Source organism: Daucus carota, chromosome 9, assembly GCF_001625215.2.
Source record: "Daucus carota subsp. sativus chromosome 9, DH1 v3.0, whole genome shotgun sequence".
In the NCBI taxonomy this organism is placed as follows: domain Eukaryota; kingdom Viridiplantae; phylum Streptophyta; class Magnoliopsida; order Apiales; family Apiaceae; genus Daucus; species Daucus carota.
In genome coordinates, this window is record NC_030389.2 from 39167853 (window position 1) to 39186702 (window position 18850).

At 32.8% G+C, this 18850-nt stretch overlaps 2 long non-coding RNA genes across 2 annotated transcripts; both read right to left on the reverse strand.

The window, feature by feature from the left end:
- Window positions 1–458: 458 nt before the first annotated feature.
- On the reverse strand, window positions 459–4137 carry LOC135149140 (uncharacterized). The gene is made up of 2 exons (XR_010287281.1): window positions 2723–4137; window positions 459–1991 (listed from the first exon to the last, which is right to left on the reverse strand). It is a non-coding gene; the product is annotated as an uncharacterized LOC135149140 (long non-coding RNA).
- A 2296-nt stretch (window positions 4138–6433) lies between these two features.
- Window positions 6434–10112, reverse strand: LOC135149142 (uncharacterized). The gene is made up of 2 exons (XR_010287282.1): window positions 8698–10112; window positions 6434–7966 (listed from the first exon to the last, which is right to left on the reverse strand). It is a non-coding gene; the product is annotated as an uncharacterized LOC135149142 (long non-coding RNA).
- Between the last annotated feature and the right edge of the window lie 8738 nt (window positions 10113–18850).

The window sequence follows — 18850 nt, forward strand, 5'->3', positions numbered from 1 at the left end:
AACGAGCCATAAAATCCCCTCATGTATGGGAGCTTGGATTCTTTGACTATGAGCAGCGAAAGCTGTAATTTGGGTAGAACTTAATGGAAGGGATAGTTTAGTGGTTGGAGCATCATCTTTATTATATACCGAGATCGTAAGAAATCATTAGAGGTACCTCAGAAAATATGTTTCATAATTTAGTATGTAACATGTTGAACATTAGAAATATTCGCAAACAAAAGTATGACATTTTAATAATATTATATAAATTCAGTGTTAATTGCTGACTAAATTGTAATGAGAAATGTTATGTGGCAGACGACACCAGGGACTTTGTGGCATGCAAGTATTTGCGTTGATCACCATTATTACTGTGACATCCCCAAAATCCGGGGGTCTGGATTTGGTGCCACTAAAACAAAAATCATTTAAAAACCTGTATTTGCGGAAAAAGGTAAAACAGATATTTGAAAATCTGAACATTTTAAAAGAGATTCAAATAAAAATCACTTTGACCCCCTAAAAACAGGATCGCTAATAGGTTACAGCACTGAAATCAGAAACCAAAACTATCAACTCTTATTACAACTTAAACTACATTATCAGTTAAACCTCGATAACAAGAGTAACTGATAACCAAATAAATAAATCTATTGTACAACTGAACTGGATAAATCAATTCTAACCAGAACTACTCTTGTAGACACCTCCCTGGCAATCTCGCCTAGAATCAGTCTCACGCGCAGCTTATACAGGTGATCAACTTAATCCTTAGCTGAAAGGATTAGAAATAATAGCAAGAGTGAGCGAAGATGCTCAGCAAGATAATATAAAAGGAAAGAGCCACAAGATATAATTTCTTTTGAATTAAATCAGAGTATTTGAAATAAAACAAACTTTTGAAGTAAATCACAACAGTTGTAACTCAAAAGTTATCAAACATATATATCAATATGCTTGAAAATCACAAAATATATTTGACAGTAACATAAGCTATCACAAGCTTAAACAATAATGACCAGGTTTTAAACAACGGCGTACTATCACAGTTGATCAACCCGTGTGATAATACCGGGCATGTTTCGTGGAAACATGTCTCAAAATAGGTACCAATACAAGGCAACACATTGGCCTTTGGCAGAAAAGTATTATAATATTTCAATAATACCCAAATAGCCCTCCGCTGGACCGCCGTCTCGGTCTCTTACGCAAAAACAAAGAAATCTTCTGATTTCTTCCAGAAGCAGATGACTAATCATCTATTATTAACACAACATTTTGCTGGTCTATCTGGCTGGAGTATTAAATAGCCCCATACACCATAAAATCATCATTTCGAAACTTTTCCAGAAAACTCTTTAGTTTTCAAACTCAAAATACTGTCAAAATAAATTTCATTAAAGTCTGAGTATAGTTTTAAATCCACCACAATACGGTGAAAAGCAATCAACAGAGTTATTTAGTTATTTAAAATCTAGGGTTTATGTCTGGGACAGGATACCAGGCATATATTGTAGTATCGAAATATGACTACTCTAGAGTCATCAATAGTTCCAAATTGTAAAGTAACTCAGACAATAATCTTTCTAGAAAACTGATTAAAATAATCAGAATGTTTTTCAAATAAAGTTGTCACTGCACATATAACAGTAAAAAGTATCGAACTAAAGATATTCGATATTTTAATTCACAATATAAAGGTATGAATGCTTGTGGGAAATACAAGTCATGCATAAATAGAAAACTGCATTATCAAAAGAGAGAGTTAAAATACTTGCTCTTTAAATAAAAGAGAAGAATAGAAATACTTGCCTCTGATAAAAAAATAGGTGACAACTCGGTCACACTACTCGAGATTCCTAACTTGGCCTCAATTGCTACTCTCTGACATCACTACACTCTATTGGACTATCTCACGGCACAATATCGCCTTATCAAATTATTTCTGGCTTGATTTGCATCACTAATTTCTGGCTTCTGAAAGTCGCTGATGTACACGTCTCGATCGACTATTTATGACAGTAACAATACTTCAGTTGAAGAATAATCCAGAGCATCGTTTAACTTGCAGAATCGAAATTATATTACTACCCTTCGCCATATAAATATATTATATACAAATAATATATACACGTTGTGTCAAAAAGTTGAACACGTCGTCACATAAGCACTTATCAAATAATTTACATGCTTTGATATTTAAATAAATATAAATATAATTTAATAAATCATGTATATAATCTTATATTTTGATTATATACAAACAATTAACAGAGTGACAATATAACCCTGGCAATAATCCATTTCAAAAATATAACCCAAACTAATCTGAATCACAAATCCAATTGTAATTCAATCACACCTCACATCAACTCAAAATCTCATCAAACTAAATTAATAAAATAATATAATTTTGGACATCATGTATTTTAAAATCGAGCAAACCCCAACTCAATAACACAACAATCTATGTCCAAAAATATAAATATACATCACAATGTCAAAACAATCAAAGCCCGAAAATAATCTTTGACACTAAACACGTATTATTTTAATAATAATAATACAATTTGTAATTCCATTCACATTCCAACTATTTAAAATTAAACTCTAGATGCAAATTCTTAAAGCATCACATATTACTCGCATATGATAAGTCATAAAACACGTATCATTCATCGATGGCAATATCAATATTGTATATAATCAAGAATTCGCATTATTCGATCTCAAGGACAACCTTTATTCGTCAATACTCGAGACAGAAATAGAATATAATTTAATCAATTATTAATCATTAAGATTATTAAAAGTATCACTTATCATTATCATTATCAATTGAACCGATAATAATAATAATACCGATAATAATAATAACTCAACAATACATAATTAATTAATAAAATATCTATCTCTCGGCCTATCTGGTTTAGTTTCATAAGCAATAGCCGGATTTCTGGCCATTTGAATCCACTCCAACAATCACCACTGCATCCTTCTGCAGCCTCCCCTCTCTCAACCCAGTAGTTTACCTCAACCAATTTCCAACTCATACAAACATGCACCATCACAACATGCCAACAGTTGCTCCCCCTGCTAACAACTAAACCGAAAACAACCACCTCCAGGTGGTGCCAGGTGCAGCTAAACATAACAAATCCAAAGCCTTTTTTTCCATCTCCATCCCCATCTCTATCAGTCTCACTGGCTGATGCTTTTTGTTACCAACCTTGAACTATTAATCCACTACTCCTCCGTCATGCCCCAATCTATATCTTCTAACCCACCACAAACCAAATACATCCAAATCAACCCACAACCAAGTTCTGTCCCGCCCCGGCTTCTTCCACCACGACTCCAGTGTAACTTTGTAAACGCCAACAATAACTAAAACAACTCACCACCATCATCTCCTTCAAAACAGTCCCTCACTTCCCCTGCGATTCTGCTCCAATCTACTCAACTACCGGAAACGCAGCAGCCCCCTCACACAAGCAAATTCCCAGCCAGACTTGGCATCTCGACACCCTTCAAACAGCTCCAAATTCCCACGGCGGTAACACAGCCTCACGGCGGCGCTGGCCTACCCACGCACAGCCACCGGTCGCTCTCCCTCGAACAGACCCACTGGCCACCTACGTCCATGCCGCTTGTCACCGCCTCTCTTCAACTGCGCAACACCCCACTACTAACCAACACCCACAACTCGACTGCCACCATCCTGAGTTCCAACAACGCGGGGTTGCCGCTCTCTCTGCTGCAGATACAAACGCCGGCCAGCCAACAAACAACTACCTACCGTCGCCCTCCCTTTTCCTCCGACAAACAATCAGCCCCATACTCCATGATCGAACACCAACACATATACAACCCATCTCTTTCATCAGCCAACACCAGCCACCGCACCACTCCGGCCGCCGCTAGTTCAGGCCATCCCTTTCAATCCCAACAATTCCAATCACAAACAAGTAATACATACACATATAAGCATGTTTATAAACTCGACCCTCACCTGAATCGTGCTCGAATTGGATTAAAAGATTGAAACCCTAGCTTCTACTCTGTTTTCCCCAAATCGATCGACGCCTCTGTTTTTGTGTTTTTCTCGGTGTTTCATGAGTTTTGGGTTTATATATTAACAAGGAATAGCCACGTTATACACACGTAACTGCCAGCACTACATACTTATTAAAATATGTTTATATAAATAACAGTTCACATCTCGAATCAGAATAAACATCTACATTTAGCAATAGTTTTAAATTTAGGAGCTTGAAAATATTTTCAAAAATCAAACTAAAATATCCCGAATACTCAATATTTGTAGAAATAATATTTTTAAAATCTTTTCTCTATTTTTACACATAAAGCTCAATCATTTTAAAGTGCAAATAATTAAAATAATCATTTGCAAGTTTTCAAATATTTTTAAATCGCTCAGAAATATAAAAATACCAAAATTTAAATATTTTGGGTAATTTAAATCCGATAAAATTTTTGGGCTCAAATAAAACAAACTTTTGATTTTGAAATCAAAAGACAATTTTGATTTAATAAAAACTATAAATAAATCCAAATTCTAAATTAACCGCTCACACAGAAAATAAACAGTTAAAACTGCACATCTAACACATCACACAATTAAATCGATTAATCACATAATTACAGTAACTCACAAAATTGTTTTTGAAAATCCAACAAATTGAAATAAAATATAAAATTTTATTCCCGCTCTTTCATAAAATTTAAACAACTAATAAATAATATTAAAATATCCGAGTCGTCACAGACTTCCCCCCTTATAAGGATTCCGTCCTCGGAATCCACGAAGAGAAAACGAGAGCATGCTTGCCAGTTGCATCATGATCCGCTTCTATAGTTGTAGTTCTTTATGAAATCTTGAAATATATTGGCAGGTTAGCTCATTAAATCTAGTTGGCGTACCCTCAAATTTAAATATCAAAGCAACATCAGTCGTATGAGTTTGCAAAGCGAAACTGATTTGAAATGAAGAATTACTGAGAGATCAATATGATCTAGAGAACTCAATGTTGCGTATCTTGCGGAAGATACTACTAAAGGTAATTAGCCTTCTTGTAATGCACAACACACAAGTGATGGCGTCCCATCAAACTTCTATCACACAGACAGATAGTCCTTGTGTCCCCTATAATAGGGTTGTTCATCTCAGTTAGAGTAGAGAAATCTGAAAGGGATTCAAAAATGAAGTAATTAATAATTGTCTTTCGACGAATCAAGACAAATCAATCTCTAATGCATACATTGGATTAAAAGTGAAAAAATAAAAAATCCAAAGATGTTAATTTCGGAGGAAAAGAATAACCGGAAAAATCATTATACTTAACGAGTGGTGATAAATTGAATTAAGAATTATTCACCACTCAGAGAAAATGAATTTTGAATTATCACAATGTGACAGAGCCTTGCACAACCTAAAAGTAGGAATTATATCAGCCTCTATCACACTTTAATCCAAATACGAGTAACACAAGGAAAATAATACATCTCAAGAGAGAGTATTTGCTTTTTAATAAACATCCTTATGAAAGAGATGTTAAAACAATTCATTGATTGGAAAAATAATCAGTAATGAGGAAGGTATTGCCAATATTCCCACAGATGTCTTCTCGATTGATTACTCTGATGGCTTGTTTCGATTCTAACAATTCTTCTTGACGTTATTCGTGATCGCTTCCATATAATATCATTGACAGTATTTGAAGATTTCATTATAGATATCCACGATCTTCAAAAGTCCCGGTCGGCATCGCATATATAGTCAGAAATCTTATTCAGTCTTGTACCCTCATCATCACTAAGTGTTGATGGTGCAACCTACTTAAAGATACTATATCGAGTAGTCTAACACGAAATCTAAACAAGCTCTCAAACTAAGAACTATACACATGGCATCTCATTCTGACCCAACAATCTCATACTCATTCTATATGTGTCTCTAGAAAATCAATAAATGATCCTCTACCAATACTCAAGAAGTGGTAGAGATGAAAAGAAACATTCTAGACTAGACTCACGAGTCTAGCTGACATTGGTTACTCAAAAAGTCAACCTCAAGTTCAAAAAGATTGGAAATTGAAGATTCTACCATGTTTCCCTCAAATCCAAACTCACTAGTTCTAGAACTGGAAACTAGGATATCCAAATGATTACTCAGAATCACTACTCCAATCTCAATCTCAATTCCATCAACAATGACTACAACCAATAGTCTTAACTTACCTCTATATAAGGTTCCACTAAACATAATCCTATCACATCCTACATTCTGATTTCAATTACTTATAACCTATAGCTCTGATACCAACTGTGACATCCCCAAAATCCGGGGGTCTGGATTTGGTGCCACTAAAACAAAAATCATTTAAAAACCTGTATTTGCGGAAAAAGGTAAAACAGATATTTGAAAATCTGAACATTTTAAAAGAGATTCAAATAAAAATCACTTTGACCCCCTAAAAACAGGATCGCTAATAGGTTACAGCACTGAAATCAGAAACCAAAACTATCAACTCTTATTACAACTTAAACTACATTATCAGTTAAACCTCGATAACAAGAGTAACTGATAACCAAATAAATAAATCTATTGTACAACTGAACTGGATAAATCAATTCTAACCAGAACTACTCTTGTAGACACCTCCCTGGCAATCTCGCCTAGAATCAGTCTCACGCGCAGCTTATACAGGTGATCAACTTAATCCTTAGCTGAAAGGATTAGAAATAATAGCAAGAGTGAGCGAAGATGCTCAGCAAGATAATATAAAAGGAAAGAGCCACAAGATATAATTTCTTTTGAATTAAATCAGAGTATTTGAAATAAAACAAACTTTTGAAGTAAATCACAACAGTTGTAACTCAAAAGTTATCAAACATATATATCAATATGCTTGAAAATCACAAAATATATTTGACAGTAACATAAGCTATCACAAGCTTAAACAATAATGACCAGGTTTTAAACAACGGCGTACTATCACAGTTGATCAACCCGTGTGATAATACCGGGCATGTTTCGTGGAAACATGTCTCAAAATAGGTACCAATACAAGGCAACACATTGGCCTTTGGCAGAAAAGTATTATAATATTTCAATAATACCCAAATAGCCCTCCGCTGGACCGCCGTCTCGGTCTCTTACGCAAAAACAAAGAAATCTTCTGATTTCTTCCAGAAGCAGATGACTAATCATCTATTATTAACACAACATTTTGCTGGTCTATCTGGCTGGAGTATTAAATAGCCCCATACACCATAAAATCATCATTTCGAAACTTTTCCAGAAAACTCTTTAGTTTTCAAACTCAAAATACTGTCAAAATAAATTTCATTAAAGTCTGAGTATAGTTTTAAATCCACCACAATACGGTGAAAAGCAATCAACAGAGTTATTTAGTTATTTAAAATCTAGGGTTTATGTCTGGGACAGGATACCAGGCATATATTGTAGTATCGAAATATGACTACTCTAGAGTCATCAATAGTTCCAAATTGTAAAGTAACTCAGACAATAATCTTTCTAGAAAACTGATTAAAATAATCAGAATGTTTTTCAAATAAAGTTGTCACTGCACATATAACAGTAAAAAGTATCGAACTAAAGATATTCGATATTTTAATTCACAATATAAAGGTATGAATGCTTGTGGGAAATACAAGTCATGCATAAATAGAAAACTGCATTATCAAAAGAGAGAGTTAAAATACTTGCTCTTTAAATAAAAGAGAAGAATAGAAATACTTGCCTCTGATAAAAAAATAGGTGACAACTCGGTCACACTACTCGAGATTCCTAACTTGGCCTCAATTGCTACTCTCTGACATCACTACACTCTATTGGACTATCTCACGGCACAATATCGCCTTATCAAATTATTTCTGGCTTGATTTGCATCACTAATTTCTGGCTTCTGAAAGTCGCTGATGTACACGTCTCGATCGACTATTTATGACAGTAACAATACTTCAGTTGAAGAATAATCCAGAGCATCGTTTAACTTGCAGAATCGAAATTATATTACTACCCTTCGCCATATAAATATATTATATACAAATAATATATACACGTTGTGTCAAAAAGTTGAACACGTCGTCACATAAGCACTTATCAAATAATTTACATGCTTTGATATTTAAATAAATATAAATATAATTTAATAAATCATGTATATAATCTTATATTTTGATTATATACAAACAATTAACAGAGTGACAATATAACCCTGGCAATAATCCATTTCAAAAATATAACCCAAACTAATCTGAATCACAAATCCAATTGTAATTCAATCACACCTCACATCAACTCAAAATCTCATCAAACTAAATTAATAAAATAATATAATTTTGGACATCATGTATTTTAAAATCGAGCAAACCCCAACTCAATAACACAACAATCTATGTCCAAAAATATAAATATACATCACAATGTCAAAACAATCAAAGCCCGAAAATAATCTTTGACACTAAACACGTATTATTTTAATAATAATAATACAATTTGTAATTCCATTCACATTCCAACTATTTAAAATTAAACTCTAGATGCAAATTCTTAAAGCATCACATATTACTCGCATATGATAAGTCATAAAACACGTATCATTCATCGATGGCAATATCAATATTGTATATAATCAAGAATTCGCATTATTCGATCTCAAGGACAACCTTTATTCGTCAATACTCGAGACAGAAATAGAATATAATTTAATCAATTATTAATCATTAAGATTATTAAAAGTATCACTTATCATTATCATTATCAATTGAACCGATAATAATAATAATACCGATAATAATAATAACTCAACAATACATAATTAATTAATAAAATATCTATCTCTCGGCCTATCTGGTTTAGTTTCATAAGCAATAGCCGGATTTCTGGCCATTTGAATCCACTCCAACAATCACCACTGCATCCTTCTGCAGCCTCCCCTCTCTCAACCCAGTAGTTTACCTCAACCAATTTCCAACTCATACAAACATGCACCATCACAACATGCCAACAGTTGCTCCCCCTGCTAACAACTAAACCGAAAACAACCACCTCCAGGTGGTGCCAGGTGCAGCTAAACATAACAAATCCAAAGCCTTTTTTTCCATCTCCATCCCCATCTCTATCAGTCTCACTGGCTGATGCTTTTTGTTACCAACCTTGAACTATTAATCCACTACTCCTCCGTCATGCCCCAATCTATATCTTCTAACCCACCACAAACCAAATACATCCAAATCAACCCACAACCAAGTTCTGTCCCGCCCCGGCTTCTTCCACCACGACTCCAGTGTAACTTTGTAAACGCCAACAATAACTAAAACAACTCACCACCATCATCTCCTTCAAAACAGTCCCTCACTTCCCCTGCGATTCTGCTCCAATCTACTCAACTACCGGAAACGCAGCAGCCCCCTCACACAAGCAAATTCCCAGCCAGACTTGGCATCTCGACACCCTTCAAACAGCTCCAAATTCCCACGGCGGTAACACAGCCTCACGGCGGCGCTGGCCTACCCACGCACAGCCACCGGTCGCTCTCCCTCGAACAGACCCACTGGCCACCTACGTCCATGCCGCTTGTCACCGCCTCTCTTCAACTGCGCAACACCCCACTACTAACCAACACCCACAACTCGACTGCCACCATCCTGAGTTCCAACAACGCGGGGTTGCCGCTCTCTCTGCTGCAGATACAAACGCCGGCCAGCCAACAAACAACTACCTACCGTCGCCCTCCCTTTTCCTCCGACAAACAATCAGCCCCATACTCCATGATCGAACACCAACACATATACAACCCATCTCTTTCATCAGCCAACACCAGCCACCGCACCACTCCGGCCGCCGCTAGTTCAGGCCATCCCTTTCAATCCCAACAATTCCAATCACAAACAAGTAATACATACACATATAAGCATGTTTATAAACTCGACCCTCACCTGAATCGTGCTCGAATTGGATTAAAAGATTGAAACCCTAGCTTCTACTCTGTTTTCCCCAAATCGATCGACGCCTCTGTTTTTGTGTTTTTCTCGGTGTTTCATGAGTTTTGGGTTTATATATTAACAAGGAATAGCCACGTTATACACACGTAACTGCCAGCACTACATACTTATTAAAATATGTTTATATAAATAACAGTTCACATCTCGAATCAGAATAAACATCTACATTTAGCAATAGTTTTAAATTTAGGAGCTTGAAAATATTTTCAAAAATCAAACTAAAATATCCCGAATACTCAATATTTGTAGAAATAATATTTTTAAAATCTTTTCTCTATTTTTACACATAAAGCTCAATCATTTTAAAGTGCAAATAATTAAAATAATCATTTGCAAGTTTTCAAATATTTTTAAATCGCTCAGAAATATAAAAATACCAAAATTTAAATATTTTGGGTAATTTAAATCCGATAAAATTTTTGGGCTCAAATAAAACAAACTTTTGATTTTGAAATCAAAAGACAATTTTGATTTAATAAAAACTATAAATAAATCCAAATTCTAAATTAACCGCTCACACAGAAAATAAACAGTTAAAACTGCACATCTAACACATCACACAATTAAATCGATTAATCACATAATTACAGTAACTCACAAAATTGTTTTTGAAAATCCAACAAATTGAAATAAAATATAAAATTTTATTCCCGCTCTTTCATAAAATTTAAACAACTAATAAATAATATTAAAATATCCGAGTCGTCACAATTACTGTATGGTATCTGGATCCGTCACCTTGAGCAATTTTATCATAAAGTTGAATATATACATAGGGCCATTTGGTTCACCGTTAATGATCAATCGGAACCTCAATCTCATGCACAAGCGTTCGAATTAGTTATTTGGTGGTATATATGGAATGTCACCTCGATCATTTTAGGTGGTTAAATCATAATTCATACCCTTATCACCTCTTGGATTTCCATACCATTGCCATTCCTATCAAACCCATTCACATACCCCATTCTCATTTACCAACCTTAATCTAAACGCCGGTATATTGAAACTCCCACAACAATTTTCAAAATAAAATTTACCCCTTGCATACTTTTTTTTGAACTTGCAAGATTTCAAAATTCACAAAGTCATGCGTACTCCTAGGTATTTTAGCTTCCGCAACTGGAGCCTCAGGTGAAGTAGCCTACTTAGGACTCAAAGGAAACTCAAATGTAGGATGGCACAAGATCTGCAATGTCTATGATTCCTACTGTCGACACATTGGATTCTCGGTTTTAACCTCAATCTTTTCCTCCATGGTGCTATCATTCCTGATCATCCTCTACATCATTACTGTCTCACAAAGATAAACAAATGACCACGTACGCCATTGATTCATCAAAATATTAAGATTGGTTCTTAGCTCGGGCAGGCTCCCTTTATGTTTTATGCATTGTATTACTTTTCAGGTTCTTGTGCAGTGTGTGACTCATCTATGTAAGGATCTCAGTTTGCATTAATGTTTATATAATTAAGCTGTCCATGAGTTATACATGGAATGAGTTATATTATCTTCATGTCAACTCTAAAATGGATAGGGAGTTTTGGTTTAAAGATGTTTGCAAAATATTATGGTTTTGATATCTATCAAGTTCCACTCTATAAATGTTGAAGGTTGACTAGACATACAATATAAATATCTTTTAATTGCAAATTCCTAGACTGATTATATGTGATACAGTCCATTTTTTCTTATTTCTAGTAATTCCACCGCTAATGTTGAAGATTTATTAATTATATACCATATTTTGTTATAGCATTTATATTTACCGTTCATACAAAATCGGGATTAATTAAATTGTAGCATAACAAAAGTTTAGTAAAAACAAGTATTAATCATGTAAAGAAAAATCCTTAAATACCTTGACTCCATAAAGCATTGATTTTAGAGTGATTGACACTTTGCACCCCTTATGTTTAGGCGATTTTTCAATTTGGTCTTAAACAATTTTTTTTGGCAGTATGCACCCTGAAGTTTGAAAAGCGCTTCGCTTTGCACCCTTTTGACCAATCTCCGTTAATTGACCGTTAAAGTTAACAGATTTCAGGTTTTCACTTTGCACCCCACAATTTTAATTTTTTTTCATGAGTGTTTTGAATAAAGCTTTTGAGTTATTCCGTGGTTTGCGAAAGAAAGATGTGGTTGTTTATACAGCTATGATAATGGGATGCGGCATAAATGGCCGGGACAGTGACGCTATCGAGTTGTTTGAGGAGATGATACATTCTAAACTTTCTCCAAATTTAGTAACTTTCACAGGACTATTAACTGCCTTCGGTCATGTTGGTCTGGTGGAAGAAGGTTATCATTGCTTCAATTCCATGAAAAACTATGGACTTGTTCCATCTGCAGACCATTACAGCCTCATGGTTGATCTCCTTGGTCAAGCAGGGAAGTTAGTAGAAGCCCGAGATTTAATAAAGAGCATGCCTATGCAGCCTCATGCTGGGGTTTTGGATCATTACTTTCTGCTTGTAATTTACATAACAATATTGAACTTAGGGAAATTGCTGCTAAGCATTGCTTTGAGTTGGAGCCTGATACTACTAGTTATCGTTCACTTCTGGCCAATATTTACTTCTCGGCTGGGAGGTGGGATGATGCCAAGAGATTGCAAACCGCTATCCATGACACGGCTATGGAAAAGGGCATGGCCAAGATATCTGGTAGTAGTTGGATGGTACATAGTTGAGTTCCCTTGCGGTCGTGATTTTTTGCGGAGCAAACCTCCTATACACATTCGTCTCCTGTGGTACTTTTCCATGGTAATCACTTTCCTCAACTAACTTCAGTACTTAACCATATTTCCATGACGCATGTTCAGTAAATCTTATACCAGACATCATACATATGTTAGATTTTTTTTTCCTGGTCATTTTATCTTTCATATGACTATTTAACCTCGCGCGTGTGTGTAAATCTATCTATGTTTTACCCTTTTTTTTGGAAAAAAAATATTTCAAAACACTCGTGAAAAAAAATTAAAATTGTGGGGTGCAAAGTGAAAATCTGAAATCTGTTAACTTTAACGGTCAATTAACGGAGATTAGTCAAAGGGGTGCAAAGTGAAGCGCTTTTCAAACTTTAGGGTGCATACTGCCAAAAAAAATAGTTTGAGACCAAATCGAAAAAGCGCCTAAACATAAGGGGTGCAAAGTGTCAATCACTCTTGATTTTAAAAGAAAATAAGTGAATACTCTCAACTATTTTAATTCAATAAGAAATTTTTTACTTGCATCATCATGTTGTTTATTTAGGTACATAAAATTCTACAATAAATTAAAAGTAAATATACCATAAAAGTTGGTGTGATCATACAAATTCAAGCATGATTACATACAAAATTTGGACTTCAATCTTTGGCTACATGAGGTTTTCCTAGTTTGATATGGATCATATAGTTCTCATCGGGATCCTCATGTGTTGTTATAGTCACGATGTCCTATTTTAGCTTGATTCACATGAACTATCGAGTCTAGTCTCCATTGGCGCGAAAAACTTTTCTTTACTCCACTCCACTTATAAGTAATTAACTCGACCAGGAGGTCTCATATATATAAATCACGCTTAACTCTTCCTGATGATATTTTAATACACAAACGCCTTATTGCAATCTTGTAAATGAACGTTTGGGCAAAATGAGTATATATTGATAACTATCCTTGTATCAATCAATCACAAGACTAATCATTGTCAACAAAAATAAAATTGAACAATCTTTGACAATTCAAGTTTATTTCAGGTACCAATTGAAAATTTAAATATATTTGTTGAAGTCAAGATACCATGTTACTCCAATATATACACAACATATGTTATTAAAATATTCATGAAGTCAATTGTCTCAACCCAATTCTTGTGAAATATAAATGGTCCATCAAATGCTACCTAACCTGCATCCCGGCCACATAAAAAAATATGGTAAATTATAATCTTTTTGCAATTTAAACTAGCAAGGTCAATCACATAATTTTCATATATGCTAGTATCGAACAATTAATTAGTCTAAATAATATTATGTGGTGCTACTAGAAATAAATGATTTTCATTAACCATCTCAGGAAAAATAAAATTCACCATATGTCCAAGTATGCAGTATAAATGAAAGATGAAAAATATTTTAATTAATAGCTAAAACTGGATTAACATTTTTCAGATAAAAATAATAAATATGATAAATAATTGTTGTAATTAGAAAATGGGAGGTTACATAGTAACCGGCTCATTAATCTAGCATCCATGTTAGATTCCCCATATTCTACCAAAATAAGTGCCGGGCATTTTTTTTTAAAAAAAATAAACCTTTTATTGATATTATTGTGGATGAAATTAAATATTTGTTCTCGAAATTGATAACATTTTTATATAGAAACTAAAATATGGGATTGTGAAAATTAGACTTCTTCAAGAATCGATAACATTGTTACAAACTAAAACATATAATTGCATAATAATAAATATTTAAATTGGTGTCTTCAATTTAACATAATTGTATTTTATAATACAAGTAAGAATATTTATACACAAGAGGTCATAAAAAGGCCCTTATGTGGTCAACAAATAACTCCACTAACAATTGGGCTAAACTAAAATAAAACACTATGAGCCTGTACAAAATAAACAAATTTAAAGAACAAATATATAAGACAACTACTCAAAATGCTAAATTGGTTTACAAGTTATCCTCAAAACCCTCTATGCAATATCTTGAAAAATAGTACTATGCATTTGGAAACCACTGGTAGGGGAATATGATATTCCGTAGCAATCCGAAATATAAATACATAATAAAATGATAATTAATATATAATTTTACATAGCTAAGTTAAGAATATATACTAATTAGATATGTTATACCAGTAGCTCCAATTTTCTTTTCCCACACTGAGAATATCGAGTGCAAGAGCTCTGTACCATGAAACATGAAAAAGAAAGAACTTAGGTGATTATTATTTAGATAATGCGTAGATACAATTTTATTATGATTATATATATATATATATATATATGTGTGTGTGTGTGTGTGTGATTCTACTATATACAAGCAATTCAAAACTAATTTTAATTTTTTATTAAAATTTATATATATATATATATATATATATATATATATATATATATATATATCTATATCTGTGTGTGTGATTCTACTATATACAAGCAATTCAAAACTAATTTTAATTTTTTATTAAAATTTATATATTAATAAGCATGTCATTAAAATTGGAATCCATACCTGTTATTTGATTGGAGCATATTCTTCATTGTTTATAAAGACGGTAATGGAAAGTTATAGTTACCTGAGAAAAAGTTCATAATTTTGTATAACATATTTGATAAGTAATTGTAATGACGATAAAAAAGTTTTAAATATCAAAATTTGAGCGGAGTTACATAGGAAGAGTAATAACTACATAATTTTAGATTCATAATTATAGGCTCATGGATTATATCAATATGATATCTTCACATCATGTCAAAATAATTACAAATATATATTTATATTTTCACTAATATCCTATTTAAGCTAAAAGGCACAATTGACTACTGTTTTCATTTATCAAGAATTAAAATTATATTCTTCCCAAGAAAATGAAAAAACATTTTATAAGGGGTTTTTTATGAGTTGTTATTAAAATAGATAAGCATTATTTCTTTATTAAAATGAATGTCCATATACATACACACACACACAAATCTATCGAATGGATAACACAATCATACATATACATAAACACATACCATAAAATTTTGAAGAGCAAATGCATGGAGAAAGAATAACAAATAATACACACGTATCTATCAAATGGATAATACACTCATTCCAATAAGGATTAATGGATGGAGAAAGAATAACAAATAATCCACACATTTGAGTGTTTTTGATGTTTTTGACGGTGGTGTTAAAACCAAAAACAATAATGAGAAAAAAGTTTATATAAATTAATTTAGAGTTTATAATATTATATCCAATCACTTGTAAAATAGAGTGTTTATATAGATACATAGGAAATTTCTGGAACATACCTGAAGGTGCTAGGAGGCCGTGGATAAATGACAGAGCCCATAAAGCCCAACTACATAATGCACCAGTCAAACTAGGTTCAAAATTTTTAGGTCCATTACATATCCCATATGATTTAGGCCCATTATATGCTTTTTTTAGGTTCGATAGTGTGGGAAAATTAATATTATTAAAAACCAATTATTATATTACACTTGTGTTAGAAAATAAGTGAATCATAAGTAGTTAATTTTATAGTATTAATTTGTTCAAAAGTATTCACATTTATAGTATCCTTGTGGCATATACATGGATGAGTTTATAAATTCACAAGTAATTTATAAAATTCATTACTAAATAATATTTTTACAATATATATGTGTGTACACTTTAAATATTTATTTAATAATTCATTGAAAAACAAGAAATCTTAATTTTGCATACAAATATTTTTAGACAAATTTTTGTTTTTAAATATTAAATTTCTACGAATAACTGACTATATAAAATTTGTAGAATAACCGATTTTGATAAATATATATATATTCACATCATCAACTTAGTATTTCCAATAATCTCTTCTTGTTTAAGATTTGATAACGTAATCATAAATCTGAGTTGATGATGTCCAAACTCATAATATATACAAACATTATTGCAATTTGTACATATGTACTCGGTTAAAAAAAACAGATATCAAAAAAATTTGTGCGCTAGGTATTCTTGAGAACTCACCCATAGAAGTCAGAAAACATATCAATATAGCATGCAAGTCAGCTATCTGTACAAAAGGCAAATACACACACAAGCCACTTTCGCTTTTTCAGCAGGCAGGTAGCTCACAGAATGGGAATTTACAAACCCCTTAGCGAACATGTAACTATACATCATTTCTTCCATAGCATGGAAATAATTATATTTTGTTGAGATGGAACTTATCAGGCCTAATGTTAAAGAAAAATTGAAGCCCTCACCAACATGAATAAAAATTATTGTTTTTCAGTAAAAATTAAATATTACTATGTTAGATCTATATTCCTATTTGTTTACACAAAATTTAGAATTATAACATTAAATTTAAATACCTAGACTTTTTTAGAACAGGTCCGAGTCAAGGAGCAGTGATTCGTTTTTACGCCATTTCGGAAACCCAAGGATTAAATCGTATGGATATGTAAAATACAGGATTTCCAATCATAGCAGGAAAAGGAGGGAAACCGATACTCAATTTAAAGTGAGTAAACAGAATTCCATACTCGATTTTATAGATGCATATAGAATTATGCGGAAAGCCGTATTCGATGAAAGTTGTATGTACGGCTTGGAGTGAGATCTTTCTTTCGAGAACCACCCTACAATATGGACTAAAAAAGTCAAAAAAAAGTGATTTTAGCCTTTATAAAAAAATAAAACGGATTATTGAACCCCTCCACGCTCATGTCACGTCGAGGTACTGCAGAAGAAAAAACTGCAAAACCCGATCCAATTTATCGTAATCGATTAGTTAACATGTTGGTTAACCATATTCTGAAACACGGAAAAAAAATCATCAATGGCTTATCAAATTATCTATCGATCGGTGAAAAAGATTCAACAAAAGACAGAAACAAATCCACTATGTGTTTTACGTCAAGCAATATACATATTTATTTTTAAATAATAATAATATATATCCATATAAATCTTTTTCATGTGGTATAACTAATCTCAAATAATATCTGAAATTTGACATTAAAAAGTGGTTACAAATTTTATAGAAGTACTCATATTCTAAATAAATATGACTTTCAATTTTCTGATGTAATAGAAGTTGAGTAAAACTAAATCGGTAGTCTGAATCTATATTATTCAAGTATTTATGGAATAAAATGAGTTGTACAAGAACTTTCAACAACCACCTCAAATCAAAATATCATTAATTAGAAACGGGTTAATTATTAAAATCGATAAATGGTATCAACTTCATCACTAATCTCTACAGGGTCTCAAGTGACTCATTAAACTAGCTTAATGGTATCAAACTCATCACTGTCGTTAAAAATAGTAACGGAAGTATAGACAGAATAACAGATTGGCGGTTGACGTGGCACATTAATAAAAAAAGTTAGTGATATAAAAAAAATTAAAATATTTTTTTTCCAACAATAATATATTCATAAATAAAATTTATTAAAAGAGAAAACACTTCAATATTATTCAAAAATAATTATAATCTAATAAAAAACATAAAAGTTAATCTTGGATGTTTAGTTAATTATGTCTTAAAATTTAGTTCCATGCATTTATTTAGATAATTATATTCTAAAATTAATTTAATAAAAAGATTGCATACTTTATTTTCATATAAACTTCAAATTATGTGGCCTACCACATATCAAACGGTACTGCCAATCTGTCATTCCGTCTATATTTCCGTTATCTTTTTTAACGGCAGTAATGAGTTTGATACCATTAAGCGAGTTTAATGAGCCAGTTGAGACAGCCGCGGAGATCAGTGATGAAGTTGATACCATTTGTCCACTTCAGTGATGAGGTTGATAATTAACCCAATTAGAAACATAACTGAATGCCATAATGTTAAAAAATAAAGGAAAAGCAACATGATGTAAAGATACACGGCATATAGTATAAAGAAACAAGGCCACCTGGCTGGTTTAGAGGTAAATTACTAGTTCTGATCAAGGTGAAAGGGTAAAAACGTAGAGAACAATAAGCGATATTAGTGTCATGGCTGCAAAGCTTGAAATGAGGCAAGAGAATCCGACATGGAGACAAAAGGTATCATAGAAAGTGCAGATCTTGGGCCATTT